General features: G+C 43.9%; 1 long non-coding RNA gene across 2 annotated transcripts; it reads right to left on the reverse strand.

The window, feature by feature from the left end:
• Window positions 1-1,240: 1,240 nt before the first annotated feature.
• On the reverse strand, window positions 1,241-5,976 carry LOC135898339 (uncharacterized). 2 transcript variants are annotated; one of them, XR_011514314.1, is made up of 4 exons: window positions 5,759-5,976; window positions 4,781-4,879; window positions 3,708-3,835; window positions 1,241-1,648 (listed from the first exon to the last, which is right to left on the reverse strand). It is a non-coding gene; the product is annotated as an uncharacterized lncRNA (long non-coding RNA). The 2 variants fall into 2 exon arrangements; XR_010563308.2 differs by lacking the exon at window positions 4,781-4,879 and having other exon boundaries at window positions 1,242-1,648.
• Window positions 5,977-6,632: the final 656 nt, after the last annotated feature.

Consider the following 6,632-nt stretch of genomic DNA (forward strand, 5'->3'; position numbering starts at 1 on the left):
TTGCCAGCAAATGGTCGTATCAAACATTATAATTATACTGAACAAGGGTAGTTTCTTGGGATAGTTTGCAATTAATGAGATAAAATTACGTACAGCTTGAATGACAAGAACTGCGAGAGATGACAGACTGCGCTGACTTCCAACAATATTTAATTACGTTGCCACATCATGTGTATTTGCACAAAAGCAGGCATGCGCAGAATATGAGTCACAAAGGGTGTCTAACAGCAAGTGACTGTACTAAGAACATCGTCCTTTGAAAAAAATAAACATTAGAATTTCTATCTGTTGAGATACAAGACTTCACTAGGGGTCAGCACGATAGAGGGGTCACTAACGCACACACTAACCAGTTTTCTAGTGAAATCTGCTTCTATAGTTTCCCGGATGACCTGTGTCTCGCTAAAGCTTCCGTGCCTTCAAAGAGGGGCACGCAGCCGCAGTCCCGGCAATGGATGCTGAAGTGACCTTGAACAGTGTTATGGACGTTGTTATCGTGCTCTCCTAAATGATTGTTTAGGCGCCTGCCTGTCTGTCCAACAACGTCAAATGAGATATTGTAAAGCTTTGCCTCTTTAACAGCCTCAATAAATCTTGCTCACACGAAATGCAACATAGCATTGCTGCACAGGCTGATTGCCTTTCTTGGGTTGGCTACCCTTTGGCCTTAATTTCAGCCATAGCAGAACAGCTTCTGAAGTGCACAAAACATGATGAGCGCACTCGGTCAAGGAACCAGCCGGTTGAAAGACACAGGTTTGTAGTGCTACCGTATGTTCATGATGTCTCCCATAGGCTAAAAAAGATTAGGGAACCTGCAGAAATCACAGTCCTTTTCTCAGCCCCGGAAAAGCTGGCAAGGCTCTGTAAGTGTGTAAACGCGCCTAAATCACGTCAGAGTTGTTGCTCTGCCGGGCACAGAAAACGTTTTGCGATGTGTGCAACGAATGTGGTTTCCCAAATTCCCATTTTGAGGCAGTAAATATATTGGACAGATAGGCAGGTGCCTAAATGATCGTTTAAGAGAGCACTATAACAACGTCAATAACACTGTTCAAGGCCACTTGGGCATTCATTGCCGGGACTGCGGCTGCATGCCCCTCTTTAAGATACGGAAGTTTTAGCGAGACACAGCTCACCCGGTAAATTATTGAAGCTGATTTCACCAGAAAAGTGGGTAGTGTGTGCGTTAGTGCCCCTTCTATCACGCTGACCCCTAGTGAAATTTTGTATCTAAACAGATAGAAATTGTGTTTTTTTTTTCAAGTGACCATGTTCTTTTTACAATGACTTGCTGTTAGAACACCCCTTGTGACTGGCTTTCATTTTCTGCGCATGACCCCTCTGTGTATACACACACGATGTGGCAACGCAATAAAATATTGTTGAAAGTCAGTGGAGTGTGTCTCTCGCAGTCCTTGTCCTTCACGCTGTAAGTCATTTTTTATACTGAACAGCCAATATTGATTCAAAATGAGAAAAATATAGTACACATCTGAGCTGCAAAAATGCAAGTGATGCAGCAAATGGCCTTTAGCTTTCCAAAAGAAAAAGAAATGTTCACGGTTAACCACGAGGTGCAGGGACTCCATTCTCTGAGCATCTTGACCAATAAATGCAGCGCATGGCATTGCTGGAATCTTGCATCCTGCATTAGCAAAATAAGAAGAGAATCATGAGAATTCAGTCCGTGCAATGATACATGTACTTTGCGGAAAATTTGATAAAGCAACAAGCTCCTCAAAGTAACAAACTTAATTAATGTGACTGGGCAGAATGCACCCCTCAGGCAACTGGGCAAGACAGTGAAAGGTCGGAGAGGTTTCTATTTTGCAAATTAAGGAATTGCATGTTACTGTGAATGCTAAACCACTATGTCATTGTGAACACAAGGCACATACAGCAGCAAAAACATAAATTTACAGTAGCCTTTTCACCATAGAAAAAAAGGGTGAATAAAGTTTAAAGACTACCAATGACATCTCTCAACAACAGACATTTGTCCAAGAGTGTGTATGTGACCTTAATACAAAATTGACATTATGAAATCTGCAATATATCTGCATTACACTTTATAAGTACTGCAGGTGAGAAGCTTACGGGATATGGCACATTAAGAGCGAAATGCACAAGGCATTAAAAAATGACCGTTTTTACACAACATTATTACACTAGGAGACAAAGAGAACTGTTTTACAGAGAGTGCACACAAAATGAAAATGAGGGAATCCCCACTGGCATTCTCATTTGCCCTGCAATACATGTATCCAGCCCAACAATATCCAACTCTCCAATGCAGTTTATTAAACACTTTCTGCATCCTAAAATTTATCGTGTATTTCTTATTTACTAATTTAGTAAGAATGGGCATTTTGGCATACTTTTCTCAAAAATTTAGCATGTGTTGTCAACTATTTTTCTTAGAGCACGCCCCCTTCTTTCAATGGGTTAGCTTGGCAATGCACTGACAAGTAGTATTCCCTTATTTAAACTTATGATCCTTCCTCATGCTCCCACTTCATGCTAAACTGTGATGCCACTCCGATGCAGTTTATGTTAATCTGTGACTATTTACATGGTCATTCTTTCTGTAGCCTCTCAACTAGAGCCTGAAATTTCTTGTCTCCTAGAACAATCGTCTTTCTTGCCCAAAACATATTGCACGGTTACCCCTCATAGGGGATGGGGGGGGGGGGACTGTATACGATTTTTCACATATTCAATGAACCTCAGAGACACAACCATTTCTCATCCTGTGTTGCTACTACCCGCATGAGTCACAATGGCTGTATATTGGCTACCTGCCCTCTCTCGCTTAAAAGTACATTTTGCATGTGTAAAATAACCACAAGCATCACATTTCATTGAATGAGTGCTCCTGTGCATGTTTTTATTTCCGTCCTGTAATGGCTAAGTTCAACATGGTCAAGTTGTTTGAAAACTGTCTAGCCTCAACCAATACTTTGTGCAGTTTCAAAATTATGATACATTCATTTTTCAAAACTTGTCCCAAATTAAGCATGAGACATTTTCATGATAAATGAGGTAAGGTAATCAGGTCAGAGACTATGATAGGCCTGCTATATCCTGCAAAACTATGTGAAATGAAATATACTTGCAATTTTCATGAGCAGCTAGCTCAGTACAATTAGGCACATTACCTGCGGAAACGTTTGTTTAACGCTCCCGAGAGGTCCTGGTTTCTTGTAACTTCTTCAAATCCCTTGCAGTCTAGATTGCAATCCGGTGCATTTTGATTTTGATACTGTATTCAAAATAAAAACAGCTGAAATTTTAAGGTTTTGATAATTATATGGGAATAAATTAAAGGTAGAAGAGTGTAATGCAATGAGCAAATAACAAGCTCATTGCAGAGAGTAAACAAATATTTCTTTCCTGCAAATAAATTGGTAGCAGGAAGGTCATACGAAATTAGCAGTGAATGCACAATAAAGAATATGATGCTACAATGCCCCGGCATTCTGTGAATATTCTTGCACAAAGAAAATCCTCATTATGGAAGACCATCAAGAAAATGCAAATGTATACTTTGGATCAGCAGTCATACCTGCAGTATGCACTGTACCATCGGCAATATTTACAACCACAGACAACTGCACATCATATCAAGCTTAGGCGGCCAAGGAGCCTGAGTTTTAAATTATAACTTGACTTATTATATTACCTACACAACTATATCTACTTACAATGTTGTCTTCTCAACCGCTTTCAAGAAGACATTAACCATCTGTCTGAAGGCGAACGCAAGTGGCTTGCTCTTGATGGGGCGCGCCAAGGCTGGGCATTGTGAAATTGCTGCTACCATCTGCATGACCTGCGAGAAACGACGCTCTAAGTACAAGATAAACAAATGCTATTAGAGCAAAAGACAAGATCATTGGCAATGAGCGTCGTTTTGGTTTGCACGAGAAAAGCCAAGAATATGGACTTTGTGCTGCTTACTGAAGAAGAAGCAAGCCTCCTTCCAGATGTTGCAGTCATGCATTAAGATTGTCACACAGCTGCATGCTTGTATGCTGCTGTCGCCAGTATGCTTTGAAGTTTATTATTTCACGTTAAATTGATTATTGTGTTTTCTTGCCAATTCTTGGTAAACAGACCAGCAATGAAATAGCTCACTTACACACATACTCCCTTTTGAGGAGAGAATTCACACACGCACGCATGCATGGGCGCACACACGCACACGCACACAATTGCTTCTACCACATGAGCAGCTTCCTGTGCTTGACACACATTTTTTTATCCTGTGTCACTCCTACTGCTAAGGCATAAAAAATACTTTGTGTTACCAACCCCAAACTCCTCAACCTACACCTCCAGCCACTTTCTCGAGAGCCAGGACAAGCCTTCTAGCTTCCCCAGTGCTCCAAACTGTAGTTACGAATTTCAATAGGGCTATAGGCGACAGCTCTCGAAGGGCATGCAAATTACCCGGAGACCTAAAGCTTGTATATGATACCTCTAAAGCACAACCCTTCAAATTTTCAAAATTCATTAAAGCTCCTGAAGACAATTGCTATATACGTAGAACGTCTCGAATAACCTGCCGCTAACAATTTCAGCGGTTGTCTGCATCAAAAGAAATGTGGGCTAATGGGAAATCCACGTCTTTAAGATCGGAATTATTGTAATGGCGAAACACACTACCAGATTTCTTAATCATTTATTTATGCTCTGGATGTAACGTTCCTTTCACAATAAAAAACAAGGATATCGATTCATCAGGGCATGGGAGGAAAAAGGACGAAGCGTATACTTGGCGCCTTCCCACTGGTCCTCCCGAGGAACGGCGCCTCATACAGCAGTTGTCCAGGGTGGCTTGAAACCAAACTCGGCTTTCAGGCGGGAACACTCGCTGCACCAAATCGGAAGAGTTTTATTGCGAGTAAAACTCTACCGGCCTCATGCAATACATACGCACGCACACAAAATGCACCCACACGCACACACAAGTATACGCACTCTCAAAGCGCAGAAACAAAAGTGCGCACGCGCACATTGATGAACACAAGTAAGCACACATACATGCATGCAGGCAGACACGCTAACACGTGCACGCACACACAGCGACCCACAGACAACACACTCACAAAACACGTACGCACTACACACGCGCAAACACGCCGGCCCATACAAACCGGCATGTACTGAACGCACGCACGCACGCACACGCGCACACACACATACACACACACACAGCGAGGCGAGCGCACGCACGCACACACACACAAAGCGAGCTGAGCTGAGCGCACACACAAATCAAGCCGAGCGCGAGCACGCGCACACGCACAGACAAAGCGAGCCGAAAAAATGCTGAAGGCGTCCGGCAAGCAGCAACAGCAGCACGCGACCGCATCAGGGAGAACCAATACCGCGCCGGTTCCTTCGAAAGGTGGCTAAGCCAGTCCTTCTTCTACGCGACGCAAAAGTGGTGGACCACATTTAACTGAAGTGCGAACGACCGTATTACAAGCAGCCGCGCTGAACGCACGAGAGAATCACACCAATGAACGTTCAAGCGCTGAGAAACAAAGCGTAACTATACAGGCGCACCACGCCCGATGTAGATTTGACAAACATTAGTCACACGGGACGCGATCGAGGTAGTTAACTTGCCCTAGTAGGAGTGCAGCTGCTCTTGCTCTTACATTAGCGAATTATGAATTATGCTACGAGATCACAGTGAGATATTTCTAAAGCGAACAAAACAAATACCAAATAAACGGGCACTTGCCTGAAAGTTTCCATCATGCCAGTACTACCGACCGGGCACGTTGCAACTTCTCGTTTCAGCCTTCGTGGATCCATCTTCCAGTGCGTACGAACGCTTTGCTTTGAAGTGGGGCACGAGTAATACACAAAGCATGGGCCACATCTTTTTCTACCCCGCGCGCAAAACTAATCACACGTTTAAAATTACTTCGCACATCGCGCGACGCGAACGCACGCGAAAACGAGCATGATGGCGCAGCTTCCGCCTTCCCGTCTTGCCGCGCGCCGAAGTGATGATACAGCGTTGGCCGTCACTTCCGGTCGCTTTTCATTGGGCATGGGGCGGCCGCGCAAATTGAACGTTTATTCTGACAGGTTTGCTTGCTCGCATGGCCGCCTGTTTGCTGCTGCTTCGTTGTGGTCTCTAACTAGAGCGGTGAGGCGGATAGTTGCTACTACGTTTCGTGCCGGGCATATTATTTTGGGGTGGGGGGCGCAGTCTGTGCTGCATTACTGAGGGTACAGTACACAAATCGGGACCGTGAGCGAGACGATAGGCGCTCTTCTGCTGGTGCGATTAGATTATTCGCTGCGTCCGAACGAAGCAACTTTGCGAGGTCACAGCGTAGTTTCAGCGATATAATGGCTCGATAAAGACGCTCACATCTTGGTCGTGCGACAGCGACGCGTAAACTTTCATGAGGAGACTGAAGACTGCGTTTGCAAGTGCATATGCTCTGGATAAGAAATTACAGCTTTGACGACACCAGCCCTTAATATATAGGCTCTGCCTTACTAGCTGTATTTGAGGACTTAGAAAGCACTTAGAAAGCAGATCAGTAGTTTAGTGAACCTCTGAATGAATTAGGCAAGGTACGTGGAAATTCGGGTTTGAG

This window comes from Dermacentor albipictus, chromosome 4, assembly GCF_038994185.2.
Source record: "Dermacentor albipictus isolate Rhodes 1998 colony chromosome 4, USDA_Dalb.pri_finalv2, whole genome shotgun sequence".
Classification (NCBI taxonomy): domain Eukaryota; kingdom Metazoa; phylum Arthropoda; class Arachnida; order Ixodida; family Ixodidae; genus Dermacentor; species Dermacentor albipictus.